The following is a 10,263-nucleotide window of genomic DNA, read 5'->3' as shown; positions in this document are numbered from 1 at the left end:
CAAACACTCGCTGGAAGCCCAGCAAGTAATCACAGTCCGTGTGCTGGGAGACAAGGTGGATGGTTGATGAGCAGCTTCCGAGGCACTAACTTCTCGCATCTCTCTCACTCTGTGCGCCAGCTCTCCTTTCTATCTTCCCTACTGTTGTAAAATACTGGAAACGGCAATTCATAAGAACATTTCATGGGAACAGGAGTCGGCCATTTGGCCCCTCGAGCCTGCAATAAGATCATGGCTGATCTGAATTCATCAAGCATCACTTGCTCACTTTTGTATTCCAGCTCCCTTGAGGTAAGGGTAAATATTACATTAGCCTTTTTCTGCCCGTGTACTAGCTGTGTGATGTGTGTGCATGGACTCCCCAATCCCATCGCTCCTCATTTCACCAGTAACAACATATTCAGATTTCTCTTCCTCAGATTCAGAGTGCATTGACCTCACACTCCCCAGTGAACTCCATCTGACTGCGTACATTTACATAAGAATGTAAGGAGCAGGAGTCGGCCATTCGGCCCCTCGAGCCTGCTCCGTCATGCCAATAAGATCATGGGCTGATCATCTACCTCCACTTTCTGCACTGTCCCCTGCAACTCAGAGAGTTGTTAACTTGTGGAATTCCCTGCAACTCAGAGAGTTGTTAACTTGTGGAATTCCCTGCAACTCAGAGAGTTGTTAACCTGTGGAATCCCCTGCAACTCAGAGAGTTGTTAACCTGTGGAATTCCCTGCAACTCAGAGAGTTGTTAACCTTGTGGAATTCCCTGCAACTCAGAGAGTTGTTAACCTGTGGAATTCCCTGCAACTCAGAGAGTTGTTGATGCCAGTTCATTGGCTATTATTCACGAGGGAGTTAGATATGGCCCTTACAGTGATGGGAATCAAGGGGTATGGAGAGAAAGCAGGAAAGGGTACTGAGGGAATGATCAGCCATGATCTTATTGAATGGTGGTGCAGGCTCGAAGGGCCGGATGGCCTGCTCCTGCACCTATTTTCTATCCCTTAATATCAAAAATCTATCGATCTCAGCCTTGAATATACTCAAAGACTGAGCCTTCACAGCCCTCTGGGGCAGAGAATTCCAAAGATTCACCACCCTCAGTGAAGAAATTTCTCATCTCAGTCCTAAATGGCCGACCCCTTATCCTGAGACTGTGACCCCTGGGTTCTAGACTCCCCAGCCCGGGGAAACATCCTCCATGTCAAGCCCCGTAAGAACTTTGTATGTTTCAACGAGATCACCTCTCATTCTTCTAAACTGTAGGGAATACAAGTGAAGATGCGTGAATATATTTGACAAGCACTGTAATTGTGATAAGCACATAATTAGATCGCTGGATCCAGTGCTGAGGCTTGGGCTAGAAGTGGTCCCCCAGAGCACTGCTCCCAACAATAGCGCTGGGAGTGGGTGACCCAGAGCACTGCTCCCAACGATAGCGAACACATGCGCTGGGAAAGGAACCCCTTGCCCCACAGCATTCACTATCTGTAGCATCAAACAGGCACACGCAGGCTCCTCAAGACAAGGGATTCAGTTCATCAAAATATCATGGAACGGACACAGAACATTGCGGGGGGGGGGGGGCAGCCAGAAGTCGTGCTCTATGTTAGAACTGATGACACAACAAGGTCAAGGGTTGAGGTCCTGCAGTCAGAGTTCAAAGATCTCGGGAGGAAGTTAAAGAGCAGGACCTCAGAAGGTCGTAATCTCTGGATTACTTCCAGTGTCACGTGCTAGTGATTATAAGCAGTAAGATAAGACAGGTTAACATAGGCTGGAGAAATGGTGCAGGAGGGATCGCCTCATCCAAAGATGGCATCTCCGACAGTGCGGCACTCCCTCAGTACTGCCCCTCCGACAGTGCGGCACTCCCCTCAGTACCGCCCCTCCGACAGTGCGGCACTCCCTCAGTACTGCCCCTCCGACAGTGCGGCACTCCCTCAGTACTGCCCCTCCGACAGTGCGGCACTCCCTCAGTACCGCCCCTCCGACAGTGCGGCACTCCCTCAGTACTGCCCCTCCGACAGTGCGGCACTCCCTCAGTACCGCCCCTCCGACAGTGCGGCACTCCCTCAGTACTGCCCCTCCGACAGTGCGGCACTCCCTCAGTACCGCCCCTCCGACAGAGTACGTCACTCCCTCAGTACTGTCCCTCCGACAGTACGTCACTCCCTCAGTACCGCCCCTCCGACAGTGCGGCGCTCCCTTGGCAGTTCGGGATGGGCAATAAATGCTGGCCTTGCCAACGACGCCCACATCCCAGGAATGAATTTAAAACATGGCCTTAGAGAGGGTGCTGAGGGGATTTACGAGAATGGTACCAGGGCTGAAAGACTTCAGATACGTGTAGAGACTGAAGATATCCTCCTTAGAGTGGAGAAGGTTGAGGGGAGATTTAATAGAGGTATTCAAAACCATGAAGGGTTTTGATGGAGCAAATCAGGAAAAGCTGTTTCCAGTGGCAGGAGGACACAGATTTAAGGTGATTGGTAAACCAACCAGAGGCGAGATGAGGAAACATTCTTACCCAGCGAGTTGGGATCGGGAACGCGCTGCCTGAAAGGGCGGTGGGAGCAGATTCTACAGTCACTTTCAAAATGGAATTAGATAAATACTTGGAGGAAATATTTGTACGGCGATAGGAAATGAGCAGGGGACTGGGACTGATGGGATTGCTCCGTCACAGAGCCAGCTCAGCACGGGCTCGATGGGCCCAATGGCCTCCTAATGCACAGAGGTGGGCTACAGACTAAATACCAGCAGCCAGAACACAGTGTTATCCTAATCCTTGGCTTTTACCTGGATGTTTGCACTGATTTCCCAGCAGCAGTCAATGGACCCTGCCCCCCTCAGCCCAGGGCAGAGGTCAAACACTGTGCTTCCAGTGCCACCCGGGCCGGGATCATATCACTCGGCTCAGTCTGGGGATGGAAGTCACCAGAGGCCAGTGTGACCAGCAACTCACAGCTTGGGGCAGTGTGACAGAGGGAGGGAGGGCCCAGTGTGAGGGGAGGGAGGGAGGGCTCAGTGTGAGGGGGAGGGAGGGCCCAGTGTGAGGGGGAGGGAGGGAGGGCCCAGTGTGAGGGGAGGGAGGGAGGGAGGGCCCAGTGTGAGGGGGAGGGAGGGAGGGCTCAGTGTGAGGGGGAGGGAGGGCCCAGTGTGAGGGGGAGGGAGGGCCCAGTGTGAGAGGGAGGGAGGGCCCAGTGTGAGGGGGAGGGAGGGCCCAGTGTAAGGGGGAGGGAGGGAGGGCCCAGTGTGAGGGGGAGGGAGGGAGGGCTCAGTGTGAGGGGGAGGGAGGGGAGCCCAGTGTGACAGAGGGAGGGAAGGCCCAGTGTGAGAGGGAGGGAGGGAGGGCCCAGTGTGAGGGGGAGGGAGGGAGGGCTCAGTGTGAGGGGGAGGGAGGGGGACCCAGTGTGACAGTGGGAGGGAGGGCCCAGTGTGAGGGGGAGGGAGGGCCCAGTGTGAGGGGGAGGGAGGGAGGGCTCAGTGTGAGGGGGAGGGAGGGCCCAGTGTGAGGGGGGGTGGAGGGAGGGAGGGCCCAGTGTGAGGGGGAGGGAGGGAGGGCTCAGTGTGAGGGGGAGGGAGGGCCCAGTGTGAGGGGGGGGGGGAGGGCCCAGTGTGAGGGGCAGGGAGAGCCCAGTGTGAGGGGGAGGGAGGGAGGGCTCAGTGTGAGGGGGAGGGAGGGCCCAGTGTGAGGGGGAGGGAGGGAGGGCCCAGTGTGAGGGGGAGGGAGGGAGGGCCCAGTGTGAGGGGGAGGGAGGGCCCAGTGTGAGGGGGAGGGAGGGCCCAGTGTGAGGGGGAGGGAGGGAGGGCCCAGTGTGAGGGGGAGGGAGGGCTCAGTGTGAGGGGGAGGGAGGGGGGCCCAGTGTGACAGAGGGAGGGAAGGCCCAGTGTGAGAGGGAGGGAGGGAGGGCCCAGTGTGAGGGGGCTCGCTCTCGGGCCTCGCTCTCGGGGCTCGCTCTCGGGGCTCGCTCTCGGGGCTCGCTCTCGGGGCTCGCTCTCGGGGCTCGCTCTCGGGCCTCGCTCTCGGGGCTCGCTCTCGGGGCTCGCTCTCGGGGCTCGCTCTCGGGCCTCGGTCTCGGGGCTCGGTCTCCGGCCTCGGTCTCGGGCCTCGCTCTCGGGGCTCGGTCTCCGGCCTCGGTCTCGGGGCTCGCTCTCGGGGCTCGCTCTCGGGCCTCGGTCTCGGGGCTCGGTCTCCGGCCTCGGTCTCGGGGCTCGCTCTCGGGGCTCGCTCTCGGGGCTCGGTCGCGGGGCTCGCTCTCGGGCCTCGCTCTCGGGGCTCGCTCTCGGGGCTCGCTCTCGGGGCTCGCTCTCGGGGCTCGCTCTCGGGGCTCGCTCTCGGGCCTCGCTCTCGGGGCTCGCTCTCGGGGCTCGCTCTCGGGGCTCGCTCTCGGGCCTCGCTCTCGGGCCTCGGTCTCGGGGCTCAGTCTCGGGCCTCGCTCTCGGGCCTCGGTCTCGGGGCTCGCTCTCGGGCCTCGCTCTCGGGGCTCGCTCTCGGGCCTCGGTCTCGGGGCTCGGTCTCCGGCCTCGGTCTCGGGGCTCGCTCTCGGGGCTCGCTCTCGGGGCTCGGTCGCGGGGCTCGCTCTCGGGCCTCGCTCTCGGGGCTCGCTCTCGGGCCTCGGTCTCGGGCCTCGGTCTCGGGGCTCGCTCTCGGGCCTCGGTCTCGGGGCTCGCTCTCGGGCCTCGGTCTCGGGCCTCGCTCTCGGGGCTCGCTCTCGGGGCTCGCTCTCGGGCCTCGGTCTCGGGGCTCGCTCTCGGGGCTCGCTCTCGGGGCTCGCTCTCGGGCCTCGGTCTCGGGGCTCGCTCTCGGGGCTCGCTCTCGGGGCTCGCTCTCGGGCCTCGCTCTCGGGGCTCGCTCTCGGGCCTCGGTCTCGGGGCTCGCTCTCGGGGCTCGCTCTCGGGGCTCGCTCTCGGGCCTCGCTCTCGGGCCTCGCTCTCGGGCCTCGCTCTCGGGGCTCGCTCTCGGGCCTCGCTCTCGGGCCTCGCTCTCGGGCCTCGGTCTCGGGCCTCGCTCTCGGGGCTCGCTCTCGGGGCTCGCTCTCGGGGCTCGCTCTCGGGCCTCGCTCTCGGGCCTCGGTCTCGGGCCTCGCTCTCGGGCCTCGCTCTCGGGGCTCGCTCTCGGGGCTCGGTCTCGGGGCTCGGTCTCGGGGCTCGGTCTCGGGGCTCGGTCTCGGGGCTCGGTCTCGGGCCTCCGCTCTCGGGGCTCGCTCTCGGGGCTCGCTCTCGGGCCTCGGTCTCGGGGCTCGGTCTCGGGGCTCGCTCTCGGGGCTCGCTCTCGGGCTCGCTCTCGGGCCTCGCTCTCGGGGCCTCGCTCTCGGGCCTCGCTCTCGGGGCTCGCTCTCGGGCCTCGCTCTCGGGCCTCGCTCTCGGGGCTCGCTCTCGGGGCTCGCTCTCGGGGCTCGCTCTCGGGGCTCGCTCTCGGGGCTCGCTCTCGGGCCTCGCTCTCGGGGCTCGCTCTCGGGGCTCGCTCTCGGGGCTCGCTCTCGGGCCTCGCTCTCGGGGCTCGCTCTCGGGGCTCGCTCTCGGGGCTCGCTCTCGGGGCTCGCTCTCGGGGCTCGCTCTCGGGCCTCGCTCTCGGGGCACCCTCTCAGGGCTCGGTCTCGGGGCTCCCTCTCGGGGCTCGGTCTCGGGGCTCGCTCTCGGGGCTCGCTCTCGGGCCTCGCTCTCGGGCCTCGCTCTCGGGGCTCGCTCTCGGGGCTCGCTCTCGGGGCTCGCTCTCGGGCCTCGCTCTCGGGCCTCGCTCTCGGGGCTCGCTCTCGGGCCTCGCTCTCGGGGCTCGCTCTCGGGGCTCGCTCTCGGGGCTCGCTCTCGGGGCTCGCTCTCGGGGCTCGCTCTCGGGCCTCGGTCTCGGGGCTCGCTCTCGGGCCTCGCTCTCGGGCCTCGCTCTCGGGCCTCGCTCTCGGGGCTCGGTCTCGGGCCTCGCTCTCGGGGCTCGCTCTCGGGGCTCGCTCTCGGGGCTCGCTCTCGGGCCTCGCTCTCGGGCCTCGCTCTCGGGGCTCGCTCTCGGGGCTCGCTCTCGGGGCTCGCTCTCGTTCTCGGGGTTCGCTCTCGGGCCTCGCTCTCGGGGCTCGCTCTCGTTCTCGGGGCTCGCTCTCGGGCCTCGCTCTCGGGCCTCGCTCTCGGGCCTCGCTCTCGGGCCTCGCTCTCGGGCCTCGCTCTCGGGCCTCGCTCTCGGGCCTCGCTCTCGGGCCTCGGTCTCGGGGCTCGCTCTCGGGCCTCGCTCTCGGGCCTCGCTCTCGGGGCTCGCTCTCGGGGCGCGCTCTCGGGCCTCGCTCTCGGGGCTCGCTCTCGGGGCTCGCTCTCGGGGCTCGCTCTCGGGGCTCGCTCTCGGGCCTCGCTCTCGGGGCTCGGTCTCGGGGCTCGCTCTCGGGGCTCGCTCTCGGGCCTCGCTCTCGGGCCTCGCTCTCGGGGCTCGCTCTCGGGGCTCGCTCTCGGGGCTCGCTCTCGGGCCTCGCTCTCGGGGCTCGCTCTCGGGGCTCGCTCTCGGGCCTCGCTCTCGGGGCTCGCTCTCGGGGCTCGCTCTCGGGGCTCGCTCTCGGGGCTCGCTCTCGGGCCTCGCTCTCGGGCCTCGCTCTCGGGGCTCGCTCTCGGGGCTCGCTCTCGGGCCTCGGTCTCGGGCCTCGCTCTCGAGCTCGATCTCGGGGCTCGCTCTCGGGCCTCGCTCTCGGGGCTCGCTCTCGGGCCTCGCTCTCGGGCCTCGGTCTCGGGGCTCGCTCTCGGGGCTCGCTCTCGGGCCTCGGTCTCGGGGCTCGCTCTCGGGCCTCGCTCTCGGGCCTCGCTCTCGGGCCTCGCTCTCGGGCCTCGCTCTCGGGCCTCGCTCTCGGGGCTCGCTCTCGGGGCTCGCTCTCGGGCCTCGGTCTCGGGGCTCGCTCTCGGGCCTCGCTCTCGGGCCTCGCTCTCGGGCCTCGCTCTCGGGGCTCGCTCTCGGGGCTCGCTCTCGGGCCTCGCTCTCGGGGCTCGCTCTCGGGGCTCGCTCTCGGGGCTCGCTCTCGGGGCTCGCTCTCGGGCCTCGCTCTCGGGGCTCGCTCTCGGGCCTCGCTCTCGGGCCTCGCTCTCGGGGCTCGCTCTCGGGGCTCGCTCTCGGGGCTCGCTCTCGGGGCTCGCTCTCGGGGCTCGCTCTCGGGGCTCGCTCTCGGGCCTCGCTCTCGGGCCTCGCTCTCGGGCCTCGCTCTCGGGGCTCGCTCTCGGGGCTCGCTCTCGGGGCTCGCTCTCGGGCCTCGCTCTCGGGGCTCGCTCTCGGGCCTCGCTCTCGGGCCTCGCTCTCGGGCCTCGCTCTCGGGCCTCGCTCTCGGGGCTCGCTCTCGGGGCTCGCTCTCGCTCTCGGGCCTCGGTCTCGGGCCTCGCTCTCGGGCCTCGCTCTCGGGGCTCGCTCTCGGGCCTCGCTCTCGGGCCTCGCTCTCGGGCCTCGCTCTCGGGCCTCGCTCTCGGGCCTCGCTCTCGGGCCTCGCTCTCGGGCCTCGCTCTCGGGGCTCGCTCTCGGGCCTCGCTCTCGGGCCTCGCTCTCGGGCCTCGCTCTCGGGGCTCGCTCTCGGGGCTCGCTCTCGGGGCTCGCTCTCGGGCCTCGCTCTCGGGGCTCGCTCTCGGGCCTCGCTCTCGGGGCTCGCTCTCGGGCCTCGCTCTCGGGGCTCGCTCTCGGGCCTCGCTCTCGGGGCTCGCTCTCGGGGCTCGCTCTCGGGGCTCGCTCTCGGGCCTCGCTCTCGGGCCTCGCTCTCGGGCCTCGCTCTCGGGGCTCGCTCTCGCTCTCGGGCCTCGCTCTCGGGGCTCGCTCTCGGGCCTCGCTCTCGGGGCTCGCTCTCGGGGCTCGCTCTCGGGCCTCGCTCTCGGGCCTCGCTCTCGGGCCTCGCTCTCGGGGCTCGCTCTCGGGCCTCGCTCTCGGGCCTCGCTCTCGGGCCTCGCTCTCGGGGCTCGCTCTCGGGGCTCGCTCTCGGGCCTCGCTCTCGGGCCTCGCTCTCGGGGCTCGCTCTCGGGGCTCGCTCTCGGGCCTCGGTCTCGGGGCTCGGTCTCGGGCCTCGCTCTCGGGCCTCGCTCTCGGGGCTCGCTCTCGGGGCTCGCTCTCGGGCCTCGGTCTCGGGGCTCGCTCTCGGGCCTCGCTCTCGGGCCTCGCTCTCGGGCCTCGCTCTCGGGCCTCGCTCTCGGGGCTCGCTCTCGGGGCTCGCTCTCGGGGCTCGCTCTCGGGGCTCGCTCTCGGGGCTCGCTCTCGGGGCTCGCTCTCGGGGCTCGCTCTCGGGGCTCGCTCTCGGGGCTCGCTCTCGGGCCTCGCTCTCGGGGCTCGCTCTCGGGGCTCGCTCTCGGGGCTCGCTCTCGGGCCTCGCTCTCGGGGCTCGCTCTCGGGGCTCGCTCTCGGGGCTCGCTCTCGGGGCTCGGTCTCGGGGCTCGCTCTCGGGCCTCGCTCTCGGGGCTCGCTCTCGGGGCTCGCTCTCGGGCCTCGCTCTCGGGGCTCGCTCTCGGGGCTCGCTCTCGGGGCTCGCTCTCGGGCCTCGCTCTCGGGGCTCGCTCTCGGGGCTCGTTCTCGGGGCTCGCTCTCGGGCCTCGCTCTCGGGGCTCGCTCTCGGGGCTCGCTCTCGGGGCTCGCTCTCGGGCCTCGGTCTCGGGGCTCGCTCTCGGGCCTCGCTCTCGGGCCTCGCTCTCGGGCCTCGGTCTCGGGGCTCGCTCTTGGGGCTCGCTCTCGTTCTCGGGGCTCGGGGGGCAATGGCAACAGCTCCAGGCTCGGCAACGTGGTCCGCAGAACCCCCCCTGCTCGGACTTCCTCATACATCGTGCTGAGCATGCGTGGCCGGGTCGATCTACCAAACTGGTGCACATGCCCAGAGGGAGCCCCGAACCTCCCTGCAAATAGTCACAGCGGTAAAGATGCGGTGTCGAGAACTATTTCTGGCCATTACTTACCGTGAAGGGCAGCTATCGCGAAGCTGCTTGGTTATAACGGCTTCCTGGAAACAGAGGTCCATGAATTTCTCCAGGATGATGTGGGCGAGAGGCACGTCCAGGTTTATATCCAGTAACTGGTCAAACACTCGCTGGAAGCCCAGCAAGTAATCACAGTCCGTGTGCTGGGAGACAAGGTGGATGGTTGATGAGCAGCTTCCCGAGGCACTAACTTCTCGCATCTCTCTCACTCTGTGCGCCAGCTCTCCTTTCTATCTTCCCTACTGTTGTAAAATACTGGAAACGGCAATTCATAAGAACATTTCATGGGAACAGGAGTCGGCCATTTGGCCCCTCGAGCCTGCAATAAGATCATGGCTGATCTGAATTCATCAAGCATCACTTGCTCACTTTTGTATTCCAGCCCCCTTGAGGTAAGGGTAAATATTACATTAGCCTTTTTCTGCCCGTGTACTAGCTGTGTGATGTGTGTGCATGGACTCCCCAATCCCATCGCTCCTCATTTCACCAGTAACAACATATTCAGATTTCTCTTCCTCAGATTCAGAGTGCATGACCTCACACTCCCCAGTGAACTCCATCTGACTGCGTACATTTACATAAGAATGTAAGGAGCAGGAGTCGGCCATTCGGCCCCTCGAGCCTGCTCCGTCATGCAATAAGATCATGGCTGATCATCTACCTCCACTTTCCTGCACTGTCCCCTGCAACTCAGAGAGTTGTTAACTTGTGGAATTCCCTGCAACTCAGAGAGTTGTTAACTTGTGGAATTCCCTGCAACTCAGAGAGTTGTTAACCTGTGGAATCCCCTGCAACTCAGAGAGTTGTTAATCTGTGGAATTCCCTGCAACTCAGAGAGTTGTTAACTTGTGGAATTCCCTGCAACTCAGAGAGTTGTTAACCTGTGGAATTCCCTGCAACTCAGAGAGTTGTTAACCTGTGGAATTCCCTGCAACTCAGAGAGTTGTTGATGCCAGTTCATTGGATATATTCACGAGGGAGTTAGATATGGCCCTTACAGTGATGGGAATCAAGGGGTATGGAGAGAAAGCAGGAAAGGGGTACTGAGGGAATGATCAGCCATGATCTTATTGAATGGTGGTGCAGGCTCGAAGGGCCGGATGGCCTGCTCCTGCACCTATTTTCTATCCCTTAATATCCAAAAATCTATCGATCTCAGCCTTGAATATACTCAAAGACTGAGCCTTCACAGCCCTCTGGGGCAGAGAATTCCAAAGATTCACCACCCTCAGTGAAGAAATTTCTCATCTCAGTCCTAAATGGCCGACCCCTTATCCTGAGACTGTGACCCCTGGTTCTAGACTCCCCAGCCCGGGGAAACATCCTCCATGTCAAGCCCCGTAAGAACTTTGTATGTTT

The 10,263-nt window shown here is 64.7% G+C and overlaps 1 pseudogene; it reads right to left on the bottom strand.

The window, feature by feature from the left end:
• Positions 1 to 8,879: 8,879 nt before the first annotated feature.
• LOC139256598 (programmed cell death protein 4-like) overlaps positions 8,880 to 10,263 on the bottom strand; it is a 70,042-nt pseudogene continuing 68,658 nt past the window's right edge.

Source organism: Pristiophorus japonicus, unplaced genomic scaffold (genome assembly GCF_044704955.1).
Source record: "Pristiophorus japonicus isolate sPriJap1 unplaced genomic scaffold, sPriJap1.hap1 HAP1_SCAFFOLD_747, whole genome shotgun sequence".
Lineage (NCBI taxonomy): Eukaryota > Metazoa > Chordata > Chondrichthyes > Pristiophoridae > Pristiophorus > Pristiophorus japonicus.
Note: the sequence above shows the minus strand (reverse complement) of the source record. Positions and strands in the feature narration are given on the sequence as shown.